Here is a 22,137-nt window from a genome sequence, read left to right on the forward strand (position 1 = left end):
TGAATGCATCTCTGTACAGTTCTATAACAAAGTTAATATTTACTTACTTAAAAACCATTTTAAAGTTAAAGGAACAGTCTACATAAGCATTATGATTGTTTTAAAAGATAGATAATCCCTTTATTACCCATTCTCTAGTTTTGCATAACCCACACAGTTATAGCAATATACTTTTTAACTCTCGGCTAGATTAGGAGTTTTGCGGTATGGGTGAAAAAACACAGCTATGGCTCTTTTTCACTACCGCTGGTATTACGAGTCTTGCAGGTTTAGCTGCACCGCACACCTTTTTGGCCATAACGCAATGTAACTCCCGCTACAGTGGCGTCACTAGGGTTGGTGTCACCCGGTGCGGGAAGTTATGGTGTCACCCCCCCTCCCCCCAGAAAGCAGACACACACAAACACAAAAACACAGGCACACACACATACAAACACTCAGACACACTTAAAAACGCACTCAGATGCACACACAAACACTCGGAAACACACTCAGACACACACACAAAAACACACACACACACAAAAACACTCAGACACACACACAAAAACACTCTGACACACACACACACACAAACACTCAGGCACACACACAAACACTTAGACACACACACACAAAAACACTCAGGCACACACGCACAAAAGCACTCAGACACACACACAAAAACTCAGACACACATACATACAAAATATGTAAACTGCACTGCATTAATTATAAAGCTCATGCCTAGAGCTGCTCCCTGGTTCAGCAGAGCATCAAATGAAATATAAACAGAGCACTCTAAAAATAAATCACTAAAGAAAAGATTTAGGCGTGCAAACTATGAAAATTCTGCTCTCTGACTCCAAGTCTGTCAGTGCACAGCCCCAGGCCGAGTGCCTACTGCTTCTTATGGCCAAGCACCTCTGCTCTCTGCCCACCCCCAGACCCCAATCCTCCCTCCCCTCCTACCTCTTCAGTGTGCACTTAGTGTACCATAACTGTACCGGTCTGGTGGGCATCATACGTAGCTCCTTCACTTTAGAGACAGTGTCAGACAGTCATGGGGTCAGGTGCCAGGCATCCCCTTTATGATTTCCCAGTTCCCGTTTAGAGAGACAGCACAGCAGTGAGTGACTCCACTGCTCCACACGTCACTGAGCAGTGAGCACAGATAGGCAGGCAGGTTTAGGCTAGCAGCGCAACTTCGCAAGCCCCACGGCACGCCCACAAAATTCATAGTGAAATTGGGCAGGGGAGGAGCAAAGTACAAACAAGGAAAAGAAGCCGGGAAAACTATTTGTGGAAATTTCAGCGCTGGCTCAAGGGGCAAAAAAATGAAGTGTCTACAACTTTCCCAGTCCCTCTAATTTTCAAAAATGCTGGCCCCTCTAATAAAAAATATATGCATCTCTACATTTTTTTTTTTTTTTGGTGGTGTCACCCCCTGGAGGGTGTCACCCAGGTGCGGCCCGCACCCCCCTAGTGACGCCACTGCTACCGCAGCTTTCAAAAAGTCATTTTTCAATGGGACTTCCACAGCGCCGGTATTACGTGTTTGCCTGTCAGGCCAAAAAATGAGCGGTACAGCCTAAAACTTCAAGATCCATAACATAAACTGAAAGTCAGTAGTTATGTGTTTTATGCTACAATGCCATAACATAAAACTCATAACTAAAGTGCTAAAAAGTACACTAACACCCATAAATTACCTATTAACCCCTAAACCGAGGCCCTCCCGCATCGCAAACACTAGAATAAAATTATTAACCCCTAATCTGCCTCTCTGGACATTGCTGCCACTAGAATAAACATATTAACCCCTAAACTGCCACACTCCTGCATCGCAAACACTAGTTAAATATTATTAACCCCTAATTTGCTGTCCCTAACATCGCCGCAACCTACATTACTGTTATTAGCCCCTAATATTGCCGCCCCCAATGTCGCTGACACTATACTAAAGTTATAAACTCCTAAACCTAACCCTAAGTCTAACCCTAACACCCCTACTTTAATATAATTAAAATAAGGGATTATAAGGGATTATATTGATGAGCATATTCTTGTAAACAAGATTATGAGTTCTAATCATCATGGTTTTATGAGAAATAGATCATGTCAAACTAATCTAATAAGATTATATGGAGAAGTAAGTAAAAAAAAAGATAAAGGGGAATCAGTTTATGTGATATACTTAGATTTTGCAAAGACGTTTGATACAGTGCCACATGAGAGATTAATGCACAAAATGAAGAGACTGGGAACAGCTGAACATGTTAGTTTGAATTTAACCTATGAGGAGAGGATAGCCAAACTGGGTCTGTTTTCTTTAGAGAAAAGGAGCTTAAGAGGTGACATGATTACTTTATATAAATATATTCAAGAGATGGCAGAAGCTCTGTATATTCCAAGAAAATTGTCTGGTCACAATTTAAGGTTGGAGGAAAGGAGATTTAATCTCCTGCAACGGAAACGTTTTTTCACTGTAAGAGCAATAAAATTGTGGAACTCATATATTTTAGATATGTATAGGTTGAACTCGATGGACTTTGGTCTTTTTTGAACCTCATCTACTATGTTACTATGTATGTTAAATCAAATAAAAAATTCCTATCATTAAAGTCAATGTAAATTTTCTGATAGTTTGTATTCACTGCTAATTCAGAACCACTTCTTTAGTTAAACCGCCATATTTTTGTTTTTGTAAATATTTTTATTTATGTAATATTTTATATTATCACTTAGCTACGTTTTTGCGAGCAGCTCCTCCCATCCTCTACTTCCTTCTTTTCTAGTCCCTGACGTAAAGAGCGGTCCCGCACACTCTATTACAAGTGTGGAGTACTTAATTTGCGCATGCGTGTCTACGCGCGTCCCCATGGAGTGCTCAATTTGCGCATGCATGTCTACATTGTTAGTAGATATGCGCATGCGTTACTGAATGAAGAGGGTATTATTTGTGAAAATTAGTGAGTGTCTGTGTAGCGCATGCGTGCCGTGGATGCGCTTTGGATCCGAATAGTTCTGGGAGTCAAAAAGGCATGCGCAGAAGCATCGCGTGATGTTACAGTAAAGGGGGCTGAACGCTATGGGGTGCAACTGTGGATTAGAAGACTGAAATGTCAATCACTTGTGAATTGAGGGATAAAATGGCGGGCGGAGGAATCACGGCTTATAATATTTGGTAAATAGATTGATTTTGTGAATTAGGATGTGATATAAAAAAAAATCATGAATTAAAATCCTATTTATTTTAAGAGATGCATAATATGACGAAGGGTGATAGTCTTCACTTTACATGCACTTTAACTAAATAATTCCTATTTAAAACAAAATACTTACCTGTAAAATAAACCCTAAGCTAGCTACAATATAACTAATAGTTACATTGTAGTTATCTTAGGTTTTATTTTTATTTCAGAGGCAATTTTGTATTTATTTTAACTCGGTAGACTAGTTAGTAAATAGTTATTAACTATTTACTAGCTACCTAGCTAAAATAAATGCATATTTACCTGTAAAATAAAACCTAACCTGAGTTACACTAACATCTAACCTTACACTACAATTAAATAAATTACATTAATTAAATCCTTTTCAGGGCAATGGGGAGTTTAGGGCCCTCATCTGATATGCAGCGTCGCCCGCAAAAACCAGCGACGCCAGATTTTGTGCGTTTTTGGTATTCTATATACGGCGTAACATAGAAGTTATGCTCGTATATTTCACCCGTCGGACGTAGTTTTTATACCCATAGGCTAACATATAAAAGACACGCAATTTGGTATCCAATATCCAGCGCAAGGACTTACGTGGCGAAAATGGAGAAATCTTACTCCATTTTCACCTCGCCACAAAATGCAGCTTTAGCAAGCCTTGCGCTAAGTATTGGAGCACTGTAACTCCCTAAAATGCCTGCAAAATAAAAACTAACACCTAACGCATGCGCAATGTCTATCTACCTGTCAACCGCAATCCCCCACCGCATTACACCTAATAAATATTAACCGCTAAACCGCCATAGCCCCTTACCGCAATACACCTAATAAAGTATTAACCCCTAAACCGCCATAGCCCCCACCGCAATACACCTATTCTATTATTAACCCCTAAACTGCAATACACCTATTCTATTATTAACCCCTAAACCGCAATACACCTATTCTATTATTAACCCCTAAACCGCCATAGCCCCATCGCAATACACCTATTCTATTATTAACCCCTAAACCGCCATAGCCCACAACGCAATAAACCTAACCCCTAACCCAGGGGCGTAACTAGAAACCATAGGAGAATCCAAGCAGCCCCCCCCCAAAAAATGTGAATTTAATAAAAAAAATCCCAACATTTAAACAGAAAAAAAACCGGTTGCTATAAACACACACACACACATATATATATATATATATATATATATATATATATATATATATATATATATATATATATATATATATATATATATACACACACACACACATACATATATATATATATATATATATATATAGACACACACACACAAACACACATAACATCCCTATTAGCTCACAATGTACTATAGCAATGCTTCTGCTTTTTTATTATTATTATTTAGGAACCAACTTTGTAACCAATAAATTATGTATACAGACAGACCTAGATAAAGATGTGTATGTATATAAATATATATATATATATATATATATATATATTCAGCACCCACAGGGGCCACAGGTCAGTAGTAGAAAAGGCAGTGCATTCTCTGTGTTTAGCCATCGCAAAGGGTTTAAACACATAATTAAAGTCTTGCTCTAGAGCCACAGAGAACTGCTGGTCCTGAACTTGAAACAACTGATGGTCCAACGACCGCCAGCAGCAGCAGTTGAAAGTCCAAATCAATCACTGGCTGTGTTTTGATCAGCAGCTGCAGCTCCAAGCAGGACTTTACTTATGCATTTAATAACAATGCAAAAAGTCCTGGCAACAGACCTCCATAGGAAGAGAAACCATAGACCCCATAGCCATAGCTAAACGACATAGGAAACAGCTGTGAAGTGTGGCCTGTTTCTGTTTCCTGTGACTTATGCATTTAACCCCTTTGAGGCTGTCAAGCAAATAGAACTACAGGGTCAACACAGAGTAAAAATTGCATGCTCTATTCAATTAGAGCTTGCAGTTTTTCCACTATAATGTCCCTTTAATACTGATACAAGGTCTGTTTTCCATACTGGGCAAAAAGTCACAAACTAGTCTGTATCTAATACAGACTGCTCTGAATATAAAATAAAAAGTAAGTTACACAGATTAGAGAATACTATAGATATAAAACCTAGTCATATTGCTATAAAGTACATACTACTGTACAGACCTCTGGCAGTGAAAGGAACAGGTAGGTTTGTAACTAGCAGTGGGGGGATGTCCATTCCTCAGAGGTCACCTTGTCACTGTCACTCCCAGGTGCCATATTTAGATCCCAGATAATGCTGTTCCCTAGGGGCCCCAATGTATGCCAACCCCTGTCTCTATGACTCTATCACTCTCCTGAAAGCCTGTCCCTCTCTCCCTGTAGTTTCCTGTACAGCCCATCTGAATCTTTCTTCTCTTCCAGTATCTCTCCCTGACTCCCTCTCTCTATCTTATTCTCTCTTCCTTTCTATTCTCTCTGTTCCCCCTCTCTTGTACTTACACATCATGTCTCAGAAGAAAATTAAATCTCACTCAGCCCCCACAAGTTGCCCAGGACCCACCAGAAGGAGCAGCCCAGCAGCCCCCAGCCAGCCCCAGTGAATGGTGATGGTGAGGGTGGGAGATGCAGAGGGCAGGCAAAGAAAAAGGAGATGGAGGTCCCGTTTGAGATAGTGGAGGGGGAAGTACTTTATCGACTTTACTAGATTATTAAAGGGACAGCCTCTGAGTCTCTGAGCCCTGGTCCGGCTCTCATTGACACCGATTGTCACCGTCACCATGCGGTGCACCTGTGCCGCGGCCCCCCTCCCTCAGTCTGAGGAGGGGCCAGGCGCACCACTCACCACTCAGGCAGCTGAGGCTGAGCTAAACTATATGGACCGACCGGACCCACCCGGTGTGTGCTTACCTAAGACTGCAGAGAGAGGAGTGGAGTCGGATTTCCAGGACCCACAGAGCAGTAGGTCGGTGTGTGCCCAAGGAGGAGGAGGGACTCATCTCCCACTACAGGACCCAGTGCCCAGTCACTCACAGCCACAGGACCAGTGATGTTCCTTCCTTCCCAGTCCAATCCCCACTGTCGACAGACACTCATCTCCTTTACTCCTGCTACTGACTGCTGCCTGCACCGCACGTGCAATCACGAGACTGCAGTTAATTTACAGTGTGCCAATGTTGTTGAAATTGAGAGATACACGTGACCGTGACGTGCGTGCAGTGCAGCCAGTCAGTCAGGACTCAGGAGCGAGGAGGAGCCTGGACTAGAGGGAGAACTAGATGTTGGTTCTTCTTGGTTGGTGGATATTATCAGACAGACACAGACAGTCACAGTCAGATTCAGTGCGCACACTGCGCAGTCACACCTGGCCCGCCACACAAAAATAAAACACAAGCACAGTCAACATGTCATGAGTGCGGTGCGGCAGTGCCCCGGGCCCCCTATAAAGAAAAATTATATTAATTAAAAAAAAACAAAAAAACACCTGCCTTGTTGGGCCCTCCCTGTTTGGGAGACCTGCTGGGCCTGGTCGCAATGACGACCTTTGCATCAACGTTAGTTACGCCCCTACCCTAACCTAACCCCCCCTAGCTTAACACCCCTAGCCTAACACCCCCTCTAGCCTAACCCCCCCTAGCCTAACCCCCCCCTAGCCTAACCCCCCTAGCCTAACACCCCCTAAATGAACTAAAAATACTTAATTTACAAAATACTAAAGTTAGTCATAAATTGCAAAACACTAACACTACTTTAAAAATAAAAATATACTAAGTATAAATTAAAGGGGCAGTCTAATCCAAATTCTGGAGTAGACTGTCTCTTTAAGATAGAATTACAGAAAAAAAGCTAAGATTACAGAAAATAATAAATAAAATTACATATTTTTAAACTAATTACACCTAATCCCTATGAAAATAAAAAAAAACACCCAAAATAAAAACACCCCCTAATCTAATAAACTACCAGTAGCCCTTAAAAGGGCTTTTTGCAGGGCATTGCCCCAAAGTAATCAGCTCTATTGCCAAATAAATACACAACCCCCCCAACAGTAAACCCCCCCCACCCACCAAACCCCCCCAAATAAACTAACACTATAAAAACACTAGATAGGGTGGGCATTGCCAGCACTTTTGCTGCCCACCCTATCTAAATAAAATAAACCCCCCAAAAACCCCTTAAAAAAACCTAAGTCTAACCCCCAAGTGCTCCTTACCTGTCCTGAAGACTGGCGGAGAAGGTCCTGTTCCAGGCGGTGAAGTCTTCTTCCAAGTGGAGACCTCTTCTTCTTCCAGGAACCAGCCGGCGCGGAGCGGAGGAGTTGAAGACCGATGACCGCGGAGCTAAAGACCGTCGACTCTGGAACTGAAGACAGGCGACGCTGAAACTGAAGATCGGCGACTCTGGAACTGAAGACCGGCGACCGCAGAGCCATGGAGCATGGAGGATCCTCTTCATACGATCTCCGCCGTACACTGAATAGGATTAAAAATGGTGTCCCTTGAATTCCTATTGGCTGATTTGAGCCTTCAAATTCAAATCAGCCAATCGGATGAGAGCTACTGAAATTCTATTGGCTCATTTGAATAGCCAACAGAATGTCAGTAGCTCTTATCCTATTGGCTGATTTGAACAGCAAATAGGATTTCAGTAGCTCTCATCCGATTGGCTGATTTGAATTTGAAGGCTCAAATCAGCCAATAGGAATTCAAGGGACGCCATTTTTAATCGCGTACCTTGAATTCCTATTCAGTTTACGGCGGAGATCGTATGAAGAGGATCTTCCACGCTCCATGGCTCCGCGGTTGCCGGTCTTCAGTTCCAGAGTCACCGGTCTTCAGTTCCAGCGTTGCCTGTCTTCAGTTCCAGAGTCGACGGTCTTCAGCTCCGCGGTCATTGGTCTTCAACTCCTCCTATCTGCGCCGGCTGGTTCCTGGAAGAAAAAGAGGTTGCCACTTGGAAGAAGACTTCACCGCCTGGAACAGGACCTTCTCCGCCGGTGTTCAGGACAGGTAAGGACCACTTGGGGGTTAGACTTAGGTTTTTTTAAGGGGTTTTTGGGGGGGTTATTTTATTTAGATAGGGTGGGCAGCAAAAGAGCTGGCAATGCCCACCCTATCTAGGGTTTTTAGTGTTCGTTTTTTTTGGGGGGGGGGTTGGTGGGTGGGGGGGTTTTGCTGTTGGGGGGGTTGTGTATTTATTTGGCAATAGAGCTGATTACTTTGGGGCAATGCCCTGCAAAAAGCCCTTTTAAGGGCTACTGGTAGTTTATTAGATTAGGGGGTGTTTTTATTTTGGGTGTTTTTTTTTTTATTTTCATAGGGATTAGGTGTAATTAGTTTAAAATTTTGTAATTTTATTTATTATTTTCTGTAATCTTAGCTTTTTTTTCTGTAATTCTATCTTAAAGAGACAGTCTACTCCAGAATTTGGATTAGACTGCCCCTTTAATTTATACTTGGTATATTTTTATTTTTAAAGTAGTGTTAGTGTTTTGTAATTTATGACTAACTTTAGTATTTTGTAAATTAAGTATTTTTAGTTCATTTAGGGGCTGTTAGGCTAGGGGGGTTAGGCTAGAGGGGGGTTAGGCTAGGGGGGGTTAGGGGTTAGGTTTATTGCTTTGTGGGCTATGGCGGTTTAGGGGTTAATAATAGAATAGGTGTATTGCGGTGGGGGCTATGGCGGTTTAGGGGTTAATAATAGAATAGATGTATTGCGGTGGGGGCTATGGCGGTTTAGGGGTTAATACTTTATTAGGTGTATTGCGGTGGGGGATTGCGGTTGACAGGTAGATAGACATTGCGCATGCGTTAGTTTTTATTTTGCAGGCATTTTAGGGAGTTACGGGGCTCCAATACTTAGCGCAAGGCTTCTACGGCTGCATTTTGTGTCGAGGTGAAAATGGAGTAAGATCTTGTGCTGGATATTGGATACCAAATTGCGCGTCTTTTATATGTTAGCCTATGGGTAGAAAAACTACGTCCAACGGGTGAAATATACGAGCGTAACTTCTATGTTATGCTGTATATAGGATACCAAACCCGCGCAAAATCTGGTGTCGCCGGCTTCTGCGGGGGGCGACGCTGCATATCGGATGGGGGCCTAGGTTTTTTAGTTATGATTTTATTTGGGGGTTTGGTTGTGTGGGTGGTGGGTTTTACTGTTGTGGGGGTGTTTGTATTTTTTTTACAGGTAAAAGAGCTGATTTCTTTGGGGCAATGCCCCGCAAAAGGTCTTTTTTAAGGGCTATTGGTAGCTTATTGTAGGCTAGGGGTTTTTTTATTTTGGGGGGGCTTTTTATTTTTATAGGGCTATTAGATTAGGTGTAATTAGTTTAAATATTTGATTTTTTCTTTTTTTAATTTGTGTGATTTAGTGTTTGTTTGTTTTTTTTGTAATTTAGTTAATTGTATTTAATTAATTCAGACCAATAACATGGCACAGACAGTAGACACGTCTAACATGTTTCGGCCCTGACTGGCCTTATTCATAGACACTCCTTGTCAGTCTCAGCTGTGTGGTTTTATTCCACTCTCTCTTATTTGATTGGTAGTCTGTGCTATGCCTCCTTTCTATTGTTAACCCTTGATGTTATTAAACACTACATATACTAATACTGAATTCATATGCTTAGAGTGCTATATTTAACTACATGTTAATGAAAATGTGACACCTTCTTGTTTATGTGTGTACACTTATAAATGAATAAAGTAATTTGTTTCATTGTCTTTAATTAATGTAATGTATTTAATTGTAGTGTAAGGTTAGTTGTTAGTGTAAAACAGGTTAGATTTTTTTTTACAGGTAAATTTGTATTTATTTTAGCTAGGTAGCTAGTAAATAGTTAATAACTATTTACTAACTAGTCTACCTAGTTAAAACTTACCTGTGAAATAAAAATAAAACCTAAGCTAGCTACAATGTAACCTGTAGCAAGCTTAGGGTTTATTTTATAGGTAAGTATTTAGTTTTAAATAGGTATTATTTAGTTAATGACAGGAATTTTTTATTAGATGTTAGGGTTAGGGTTAGACTTAGGGTTAGGTTTAGGGGTTTATAACTTTAGTATAGTGGCGCCGACGTTGGGGGACAGCAGATTAGGGGTTAATAAATGTAGGTAGGTGGCGGCGATGTTAGGGGCAGTAGATTAGGGGTTAATAAGTGTAGGTAGGTGGCAGCGACGTTGGGGGCAGCAGATTAGTGGTTAATAAGTGTACTGCAGGTGGTGGCGATGTTGGGGCGGCAGATTGGGGTTAATAAGTGTAATGTAGGTGGCGGCGACATTGGGGACAGCAGATTAGGGGTTAATAAGTGTAATGTAGGTGGCAGCGATGTCTGGGACGGCAGATAAAGGGTTAATAAGTGTACTGTAGGTGGCGGCGATGTCAGGGGCAGCAGATTAGGGGTTAATAAGTGTAATGTAGGTGGCAGCCATGTCGGGGGTGGCAGATTAGGGGTGTTTATACTCAGGGTTTATGTTAGGGTGTTAGGTGTAACCATAACTTTTTATTTCCCCATAGGAATCAATGAGGCTGCTTTATGGAGCTTTACGCTCTTTATTGCAGGTGTTAGACTTTGTGTATGCTTATACTACTGCTGAGATCAAAGACCTCTGCTGTGATACTTTGGTCTCAGCGGTAGTATAAGAATACACAAATATCACAGCAGAGGACCCAAGTCCTCTGCTGTGATACTTTTGTATTCTTATACTACCGCTGAGACCAAAGACCTCTGCTAGGATACTTAAGTATTCTTATACTACTGCTGAGACCAAAGACCTCTGCTGTGATACTTCTGTATGCTTATAATACTGCTGAGACCAAAGACCTCTGCTGTGATACTTGTGTATGCTTATACTACTGCTGAGACCAAAGACCTCTGCTGAGACCAAAGACCTCTGCCATTATACTTTTGTATTCTTATACTACCGCTGAGACCAAAGACCTCTGCTAGGATACTTAAGTATTCTTATACTACTGCTGAGACCAAAGACCTCTGCTGTGAAACTTGGGTATGCTTATACTACCGCTGAGACCAAAGACCTCTGCTGTGATACCCGTGTATGCTTATCCTGGTGCCGAGACCAAAGACCTCTGCTGTGATACTTGTGTATCCTTATACTACTGCTGAGACCAGACCTCTGCTGTGATACTTTTTTCTCAGTGGTAGTATAAGAATACACAAGTATCACAGCAGAGCACTTTGGTCTCAGCGGTAGTATAAGCATACCCAAGTCCTCTGCTGTTATACTTTTGTATTCTTATACTACAACTGAGACCAAAGACCTCTGCTGTGATAATTGTGTATGCTTATACTACAGCTGAGACCAAAGACCTAAGCTGAGATACTTGTGTATGCTTATACTACTGCTGAGACCAAAGACCTCTGCTGTGATTCTTGTGTATGTTTATACTACTGCTGAGACCAAAGACCTCTGCTGAGATACCTGTGTATGCTTATACTACTGTGGAGATCAAAGACCTCTACTGTGATACTTGTGTATGCTTATACTACCGCTGAGACCAAAGACCTCTGCTGTGATACTTGTGTATGCTTATACTACCGCTGAGACCAAAGACCTAAGCTGTGATACTTGTGTATGCTTATACTACTGCTGAGACCAAAGACCTCTGCTGTGATTCTTGTGTATGTTTATACTACTGCTGAGACCAAAGACCTCTGCCAAGATACCTGTGTATGCTTATACTACTGTGGAGACCAAAGACCTCTGCTGTGATACTTGTGTATGCTTTCCCTGCTGTTGAGACCAAAGGCGTCTGCTGTGATACTTTTGTATGCTTATACTACTGCTGAAACCAAAGACCTATGCTGTGATACTTGTGTATGCTTATACTACTGCTAAGACCAAAGACCTCTGCTGGGATACTTGTGTATGCTTATACTACTGCTGAGACCAAAGACCTCTGCTGGGATACTTGTGTATGCTTATACTACTGCTGAGACCAAAAACCTCTGCTGGGATAATTGGGTACGCTTATACTACCACTGTCAGAATTAACACTTCCTAAAAGAAAGGATTGGTATTCTTAGTATTGGAACCACAACTGCAGATTTAGAGTTTTGTTGTGTATGCAAGACTACCTGAGATACAGAGATTGGATACTAGGTGGCAACAGGATGGAAAGCACTCTGTAAGATCAGGCAGTCGAACATTTGATATAAGGTTGTTTTTTTTACAAACAAATGGAAAAGTAGCTCAAGTAAAAGCTTGTTTGAGTAGCTCTTCCTATTTCACAAGAATTATGCGTTAACAGCTGTACATAATAATATGTGTCTATAGGCAGAAATCGTTATAATTTCAATTAGTAAGCTATTGTTACAATGTTCCAGGAACATAAATACAGTTTAACAGGAACTTATCGGTATGAGGCTGTTTTGGAACAGAAACTTCCAAGCAGATACATAACTTGAGCTAAAGCGTAACCTGAAAATGCATATCTAAAATATTGATTAACCTAAAGTTGAAATCCACTTACTGAAGTTGGAGCGGGTGAGGCGAGTCAAACCGGAGTATCCAGCACAGGTTAAGGAAGCTTCAGTACCCGTAGAAGAGCTGCTGTAGTCAGAGACTGCTCTTACTTCCATGCTTGCATGCGGATTGTTGGCGTGTGACGTCACCGCAGAAGGAATCACACTGAGAGCTGAGTCAGCTGGAGCTCAGACGGAACTGTCAGGGATTTGCTGAGATCGATAGGAAAACGGCTGAGTAAGGAAAGATTACCAAGCATCATAGGCAGGGAATGAAACCCTTTTATGGAGAAGTTTATGGGCTTTATCTAAAGTCATAGTGCAAGGATACTGAGATGAAAAGGTTCCTCAGAGAGCAGTAAATATGACAGGACTCCCCCTTCAAAGATCAACTCCGGGGATCAACAGGCATTATTGAACGCAAATTCTGCAAGAGGAAGTAACAAGGACCAATTATCTTGTCTAGAAGAAGTAAAACATTGTAAGTATTGTTCAATCCATTGGTTGTTTTTTTCGGTTTGTCCGTTATTCTGTGGATGGAAAGAAGTACTGAGTCTTCTGGTTATCCCCAATTTCCAGAATTTACTAGTGAACTGTGTTCCCCTGTCCGAGGTAATGGTATTAAGTAGGCCATGTAATTTGAAGACATTGCTAATCATCAGATCACTTTCTAACCTACATATACAAGTTAACCAACGAACAAGTGCACTTGTCTACGGACTCCAGGTACCTTCTATAAGCTTAAAATAAGTTTTTATTGTTGATTGCTACTGAAACTATTACTAGAGAAACTGCAGTTACAGAAATCTATGTAAAAAGAAACGCTTTCTACAAAAACTTGCAACATTTGCTAAGGAAATTTATCATTACAGTGAAAAAGGAAATTTATCATCACAGTGAAAAAGGAAATTTATCATTACAGTGAAAGAGACTCTATGCATAATTGATACTGTTGAAAAATTAAACTTTCCGTGCTGTTCTGAACCCTTTTTTTTATATGATAGAGAGATATAAATATATTGTGTCATCTGCTTACGTTTTAAGATAGATTTATACTAGTGATATGGTTTTTAACCTAGGTTGGCCAACCTGAATATGCTTTAAATTTGGGCATTAAGATTAATCCCATTTTTTATACAAAGAAAACCAGCGATTTTTATACTATATTTTGTATATATATTTGAATTCAATTTAACCACTAATAAATAATCATTTTTTATTACTATATATTGTTTCCATTACTATGGGTTTTTAGCCTCTTGTAGGCGCTTCTGGGTTCTTTCAAAACTTCCTTCTATATCGATATTCTTTGGGGGTATTGAGGAAAACCCCTTTGAACTCACCAGTATATACCCTAAATTCTGTGCTGTCTATAAAAACCGACTGTCCCATAATCATCAGATGTAATTTCACGGAGGCAGTTGGAATTTTATGATAGGGAATAAAATGCACCATACAACTAGTATTGTATTCTGTTTATTGGAGATTGGTAGGCCGACAATAAAATCTAAGGCAATGTCTTGCCAAGGTCATTCAGGAGTAGGTAGTGAGACTAACTGCCCATAAGGTGCTTGCTTCTCCTTCTTTGAGGAGGTACAGGTTTTACAGGACAGAACGAAATCTGCTGTATCCTTAAGGTAGTTGGGCCACCAGAAGAATCGTTTCAGTAGGTCTTGGGTTTTAGTTATTCCTGGATGTCCAGTTACTGGGGTGTCATGCAGGGAGCTTAGTACTAGGTTCCTAAGTGATTTTGGTACATACACTCAATTCTGATGGTAGAATAAGCCATTAGATTATTAGATTGTTGGAGTAGGTCTGCAGTTGGAAGTTGAGAATCAGAAGCTTGTTCGGGTTTTAAAGAGTTGGAGCTGATCAAGGGACAATCCAATAAACCGTTCTAAAGGAATTAATGTTTTTTGATCCTGTTTCATAGATAGATTGTCAAACTGTCTGGAGAGAGCATCAGCTCTTTTGTTCTTGTTTGCTGGGCGATATGTATTTAAGAAGTTGAACCTAGTCAAGAATAAGTTCCAATGAACTTGTCTGGAGCTTAATGTGCGGTTACTCTTAAGGTACTGTAGATTCCTGTGGTCAGTATAGATCAAAATCGGTATGGATGTGCCTTCCAGAAGGTGTTGCCAGTGTTCCAGTGAAGTCTTTATTGTGAGTAATTCTTTCTCACCTATTAGGTAGTTTTCTTCAGCAGAGGTTAGGACTCGTGAGTAGAAGGCAACGGGATGAAGAGACTGCCTTTGGGAGAGTATCGCACCAAATGCGGAATTGGAGGCATCAAATTCTAATATGTATTATAGAGTTGAATGGGGAAATGTAGGATCGGCACAATTGTGAAGCTTTACTTCAGGTAATCGAAGACTTTGTAGTTCGTTATTCCAAATAAATTTAGTGTTTAGTTTTGTTAAGTTGGTTAAGGGTTTAATGAGTTGTGCAAAGTTTTTAACAAATTTCCTGTAGAAATTGGCGAATCCCATGAATCTTTGAACCTGTTTCTTTGTGGTAGATGTCGGCCAATTTAATATGGTTGAAATTTTGTCATCTTCCATGTTTATTCCTTCTGGAGTAATTGTATAACCTAAAAATGTGATTACCTTAGTGTGGAATATACATTGTTCAAGTTTGACATATAACATATTTTTTAAGAGACGAGATAAAACAATGCTTAGTATGTTCCTCTAAAGTTTTTGAGTATATTAGTATATCATCAAGGTAGATGACCAGAAATAGGTCCAAAAGATCGTTGAAGATATCATTTATTAGAATCTGGAAAGTGGCTGGGGCACTGCATAACCCGAATGGCATCACAATATATTCATATAGACCATAACGGGTGTGAAATGCCGTGAGCCGTTTGTGTCCTGATTTGATACGAATTAAGTTATAAGCTCCCATCAAATCTAATTTTGTGTAGTAGTCTGCTCCTTGGAGCCTTTCAATAAGTTGAGGGATTAACGGTAGGGGATATCTGTTTTTTTATTGTGCATTATTTTAATTTGTGATAATCTACTATGGGTCTGAGTGACTTATCTTTGTTATGCACAAAGAAAATTCCTGCTCCGGCAGGAGAGGTGGATGGCCGTATGAAACCCCTTTTTAGATTGTCTTGTATATAGGACTTCAAGTGTTCCAACTCTGGTTTGGATAATGGGAATACATGTCCGTATGGAATTTCTACCCCTGGTAAGAGGTCAATAGGACAATCGTATTTCCTATGCAGGGGTAGATTCTCAGACTCCTTTTTATCGAATACATCAGAGAAATGTGAGTATTCTTTAGGTATAGTTGTAGGGTTAGTAAGTAATAACTGATAATGTATCATGCAAGTAGCTGCAGAATATTCAGAGTTGAATTCCACTTGTGATGTAGACCAAATAATCTTTGATCATGTAGGGTAAACCAATTGATACCTAAAATAATAGGATACAGTGGTAAGGGTATTACATCAAAGGTAACAAATTCAGTATGGAAATTATTGGTAGTAACTCGAAGTGGAACAGTGTGATAACATATTGGTCCTGAAGAGATTTCCTTCCCATCAATAAAATGCAAAAGACTAGGTTTACTTTTTTTTTAATCAGTGGAATTTTATTGGCACACGTGAATTCAACATCAATATAGTTGTGACTGGCACCAGAATCAAGGATCGCTTGAGTATTGATGCGATGGTGTTCCCACTGTAAAAGAATTGAAAGAGAGCAATGAGTGGGTTGTTGTACCTGGGATGATAAACAATAGTTAGTTTTGTATTGCTTACCCTACCTTTGGAAAAGAGAGAACATTCTTTAACGGCATGGTCCTGACTTCCACAGTACATGTAGAGATTGTTTGTCCTTCTTAATTTCTCTTGTTGAGAAAGAGGGCCCCTCATGAATCCAATTTGCATAGGCTCGGGGGTGGTTTTTGTAAACTGCTTAGGAGGATGGATTGCAGGTTATAGGGCCTGCAACCTCTTTGTGGGGATTTCAGTCTGATGTTTTTCTAACCTCCTTTCCCTAATTCCTCTGTCTAGTGTTATGTTTAAATTAATCAAATCTTCAAGTGTGTCTGGCCAATTCGTCCTTAATGGGTTCTGATAGCCCAAGATGAAATTGATTGTGTAAAGAGAGATCATTCCAAAGGGAATCTTTTGACCATGTTTTAAAATCAGTACTATAATCCCCAACGGTTCTTTTATTCTGTTTTAAGGATCTCATGGCCGTTTCTGCTGATAACTGTTTGTACGGGTCATCATATAATTGTGCCAATGCCTTGAAGAATTGCTCTAATGAGTGTAGTATAGGGTCGTTATTTTCAAAATATGAGTTGGCCCAAATGTGGGGTTCTCCTCTGAGATAGGATATACTTGTCAATATTTTAATGTGATCATTGGGATAGGTTTTAAGGTGAAATATAAATAACAGGAGTTCTTAAACTCTCTGAACTCATTTTGTCACCATTAAATTTCTCTGGCGGACTAGGCTGTGGTTCAGGATTGCTATAAGACTGTCTAAGTGATTCTATGTTATCATTAATGTAATTTTTTAAGGATGTGTTCTCTTGTTGAAGAGAGGTAATTCCCTTAGTAAGGCTGTCTACAGTTTGTGTTAGGGTCTGTACATGATTAATTAAATCTGCTGGGTCCATAGTTTACAGGCTTGGTAATACTGTCAGAATTAACACTTCCTACAATAAAGGATTGGTATTCTTAGTATTGGAACCACAACTGAAGATTTAGAGTTTTGTTGTGTATGCAAGACTACCTGAGATACAGAGATTGGGTGCTGGGTGGCAACAGGATGGAAAGCACTCTGTAAGATCAGGGAGTCGAACATTTGATATAAGGTTGTTTTTTTTTTTACAAACAAATGGACATGCTAAGCTCAAGTAAAAGCTTAACCCAGAGTTTGAGTAGCCCTTCCTATTTCACAAGAATTATGTGTTAACAGCTGTACATAATAATATATATCTATAGTGTCAGTATATTTATAAGAATCTTAGTAGTGCTATCCAAAATAATATATCAGTTTATGGCAGGGTTATAAACACAATACAAAAAAATAGCAACCCTAATTAACCATGCATCTACTAGACCATACAATTAATATAAATACCTGAATTCTTTTATTTAGTTAATATCCATGAACATATTGAAATATATTTGCAATAAAATGAAACTAAATAATATTATAGGCGCTTGAAAACTATTTAAATATGCTATGCAAAATTCCTACATGCTTATCTTAAGAAACCAGCCTTATATACAAGTCTTTTAACATCCAAGCAATACAATTCTAAACAGTGTTTATAAAACAATAGGATAATATATATATTCTGCTATTTAACTGCAATTTATCCTAATACCAAATTAACTGACAATATCAGAACTTGCATAGATGAATTACTTAACAAATCAGACACAGATTTAAGCAATACCTAGGCTTATGACTACCAATTTAAAATACAATATACTTCACCAATTTTGAACCAATTCGTAGCGGTCTTTAGGTCATCTCATTTGAAAGAAGGTTTTTGCACAAATCAAGGATAAGTTTTAAGCTCCTTGCTGAAGTGAACTTTTTTTTTTCAGGTATATCGCAGCCAAAATCAGATCACTAATTTTCAACAAGTTACAGACAACTCTCTGCATTAATCATCTATAACCCCAATTACAGATGGTTAATATTAGGTTATTTTTTTCTGATTATTCTGATACCAAATATGTTATATTATTAACATTTATTATATTAAGGTCATTTAATACTGCTAATTATTAGCTTAAAATGCATTACAATTTTATCGGTATCCTGGCATTTATATGTGAATAATAGCTTATTTTTAATTCAGTATTGTACTGTATTCCAAGTGAATCCTGTCTATGTAGATCTGAAATAAAAAAATAAATGTTATTAATCACTTCTCTTCAGGTCCATAAACATCTATTCATGTTTTTAAACACACAGAGGCTAAGATATTCATGCTTTAAAAATATACACATATATATATACACACACATATATATACATATATATATATATATATACACATATATACATCTCATATCCATTAAAATATATACAGTTGTTTTGAAATCATAATGTAAGCCATGTGCCTTCACTGTGTGCTGTATGTTCAGAGTCACACCTTAGCATTTGTCTGTGTTTTCTCTGTGTTATCTTAATCACCACATCTGGTATTTCCCAGGGTTAGTACTCACACAGCATGAGCCACTCAAATAAATCTGTGCTAATTACCCGTCCTTTTGAAAAATGCCTGTATTTTTCACATCTCCTCAGACGGATCGGCATCTTCCTTGGAGGAAACTCATATATGGGCCTGTATCCTGTTCTCTTTCAAAATTACTTCCCCCAACATTCCTCTAAGTGACTGTATTAAATTGGGCAGGCCAAATGTTCCATTGTCTCCCCCTGTGTGTTCAGCATAATTTTACATAATGAGTGTGGGAGATATCTTAGAAACAACCCTTTGTCTACAGACCATGTGCACATCCACAGATTTATTAAATAAAGATAAATATACTTCTATATATTATTTAATAATATTTCAAATACCTTGACATAAATCCCCCTTTCAAATTAAAAAATATGTAGGACACATGTATTTGAATTGGATCAAAGTTAGTGGTATTTGGTGAGGATGTTGACCGTACACATCATGGACAGTCTTCTATGTAGATAGTCTGTCAATTTTGAGCCTTCATGTTCATCAGCTGGTCATCTTTAAACTACAGTATGTCTTTAGTTCATTTGGGGATATGACACTTCATTCTCCCTCTATGACTTGTAGTTGGGATCTGGGATGACATGCCCGCAATTGATTGATATGGACCCATTTATCTATGAAACTTTCGTTTTTGGGGATAGTTATTTTATAGGCCACTGGAGATATTTTGTCAGTAATGACAAAAGGACCTTTCCATGAGGGAAGAAATTTCTTCTCCCTAACCTGATCTCTTCCAAAGTTATAAAGATAAACTTTATCATTTATTTCATATTCCTTTTTGGATGTTTTGAGATCATAATAGGTTTTAGTGGCAGTTGCGGCTCTTTCTAAATTCCTTTGAGCAAATGCAAAGGCATATTGCAGGTGTTTTCTTAGGTTTTCCGCATATTGATGTGTATTGGCAGCGTTTATCAAGTTTTGGTCTGATGTACGGTACAGTAGATGTTGAGTTAGAACCATTCTTCTACCAGTCATCAGTTCAAAAGGTGACATTTTGGTAGCATTACTTGGAGTTGCTCTTAATGCCATTAAGACTAGAGGTAGTTTTACATCCCAGTCTTTACCTCTTTCACTCACAAACTTTTTGAGGATTTTAACAATGGACTGGTTGTAACGCTCTACACCACCACTTGAGGCAGCTCTATAAGCAATATGGAGCTTTCTTTTAACCCCTAGTATTTTCCACATTTTGGTCATCACTTCGCTAGTGAAGTGGGTCCCCCGATCTGACTCGATTCTTTGGGGCAGACCAAATCTGGAAAACACATGGTTGATGAGCAACGCTGCACATGTTCCAGCAATATTGTTAGGTGCACTAATGCACTCTACCGATTTAGTGAACAGGCATGTCACAGTTAACATGTATTTGTTACCTCTTGATGATCTTGTTACTGGACCGATAAAATCAATTTGTATATCTGACCATGGCATTACCATCCCCCTCTTCTGCAATGGCACTCTATGCGTTGGTGCAATGGGTTGGAACTGTGGACAGATTAAACACCCTTGACAGTAGGTTTCAACATCTTTCAACATGTGTGGCCAAAAAGCGTAATCCCGCAATATTTCATACGTGAGTTTGGCACCACGATGACCAGATGTGGGAGCATCATGGGAATGTTGAAGCATTAGGCCTCTGAACTTGGTGGGTACTACCCACTGCTGGATGCCAGTTTTGGAGGTTCTAATTAACAAACCATCCTGTAATTTGAATTGTGATCTAGATTTCATTAAGATTCTAAGATCTTCTTTGCCAATGCAATCATCTTTTGAGATGGGGTTGCTTTCAGGATCTTCTATGTGTTTATAGAAGATGCCTACAATGGGGTCTTCTTTTTGACTAGTGATCAGGTCCTCACTAGGAGAATCCTGACTCCATTGTACCAAGTTAGGCTCACTCTGTTGTTTTGCCTGGTTTCTGGTAATGGCTTCTACCTGAATTGCACCCATTAAGTGGTCAATATTAAGGAGTTCTCCAGTTATGGCTCCTTGTTTGGCTAATGAGTCCGCAAGGTCATTGCCTTCCTTATCAGGACCTAAAACTCTGGAATGACCCTTGGTCTTTTTCCAGTGTATGGTTAAATCATTGGATACTACCAGATTATCAATCTCGCAGAACAATTTGCCATGCTTGACTGGTTTGTTATTGCTTTTCTGCATGCCATTCCTTTTCCAAGTTGGCAGGTATTCAACAAAACTGTCGCGCACATAATTTGAGTCAGTTATGATCACAAATTCATGAATACCATGTTCAATAGCCATTTCAATGGTTTTGAAAACAGCAGTTAGTTCTGCAACTTGACTGGATCTTGGTCCAATGTTGAAACCTATAGATATATTTGGGAATCCATTTGCCCCAGTTATACCAATGCCAGCGACTAATCTGCGCTCATTATCAATAGTGGCATGGTAAGAACAACCATCAACATACACCCAAGGTAATGTTTGGCAATTTTCCTCATTGTACATTTTATATGGAGAAAGCAATTGTTCTTCCAGAAAATTATCTTCTGATAATTCTTCCCCAGGATCTCTGGCAGCACAGTCGTGGAGCTCAGCAAGCCCTTGTGCGACTGGATTCTTTTTATTCTGCTTGTAGCGAATTTCTAATGGCCAGCCTTGCAAGGAAAGAGTCCACGCTGTTATGCGGCTATTAGACAAATTCCCATCTCTTATTCTCTCACTTTGCAAATTTAGGCCTAGATTTGGAGTTTTGCGGTAGATGGGCTGTTAACGCTACGCAGGCTTTTTTCTGGCCGCACCATAAAATTAACTCTGGTATCGAGAGTTCAAAAAAATGCTGCGTTAGGCTCCAAAAAAGGAGCGTAGAGCATTTTTACCGCAAATGCAACTCTCGATACCAGAGTTGCTTACGGACGCAGCCAGCCTCAAAAACGTGCTCGTGCACGATTCTCCCATAGGAAACAATGGGGCTGTTTGAGCTGAAAAAAAACCTAACACCTGCAAAAAAGCAGCGTTCAGCTCCTAACGCAGCCCCATTGTTTCCTATGGGGAAACACTTCCTACGTCTGCACCTAACACTCTAACATGTACCCCGAGTCTAAACACCCCTACCCTTACACTTATTAACCCCTAATCTGCCGCCCCCACTATCGCTGACCCCTGCATTATATTATTAATCGCTAATCTTCCGCTCCGTAAACCGCCGCAACTTACATTATCCCTATGTACCCCTAATCTGCTGCCCCTAACACCGCCGACCCCTATATTATATTTATTAACCCCTAACCTGCCCCCCACAA

The sequence above is a fragment of the Bombina bombina genome, chromosome 8 (assembly GCF_027579735.1).
Source record: "Bombina bombina isolate aBomBom1 chromosome 8, aBomBom1.pri, whole genome shotgun sequence".
Taxonomy (NCBI): Eukaryota; Metazoa; Chordata; class Amphibia; order Anura; family Bombinatoridae; genus Bombina; species Bombina bombina.